A 364-nucleotide genomic window follows, 5' to 3' on the forward strand; every position below is an offset into this window, starting at 1 on the left:
TTCCCTGCAGGACTGTAAACAGAAACTCCAGTGCAGAGGGCTGGGCAGGGGGAGGTGTGGAAGGGACTCTGCTGGGAGCAAAGCTGGGTCTAGCATTCATTAACATCTGCATGAATGATCTGGCAGAAACAATAAACAGCACACTGATGCAGTCCCCGGTGAGGCGGGGAGGGAGCCAGGGCCAGATTCTCAGCTCTGCTGCAGCAGCGCACAGAGACCATAAAGCTGGTGGAACCAGCTGCGACACCGGTGTCTCTCCCGCTGAAGAAAGTGGGGGAGCAGCCCCCTGCACCCACACCAAGGCCGCTGCCGGTGCTGCACGGGTGCATTGCTCGCCAGAGCCCAGGCACCCGCTGTGGGAGGG

At 60.7% G+C, this 364-nt stretch overlaps 1 protein-coding gene across 1 annotated transcript in view; it reads left to right on the plus strand.

The window, feature by feature from the left end:
• The window catches only part of HPSE2 (heparanase 2 (inactive)), a gene marked incomplete at its 3' end in the record, with an annotated part of 97,608 nt that overhangs the window by 74,931 nt on the left and 22,313 nt on the right, over positions 1-364 (plus strand). The window lies entirely within an intron of this gene.

This window comes from Egretta garzetta, unplaced genomic scaffold (assembly GCF_000687185.1).
Source record: "Egretta garzetta isolate BGI_Z169 unplaced genomic scaffold, ASM68718v1 scaffold56, whole genome shotgun sequence".
NCBI classification, from domain to species: domain Eukaryota; kingdom Metazoa; phylum Chordata; class Aves; order Pelecaniformes; family Ardeidae; genus Egretta; species Egretta garzetta.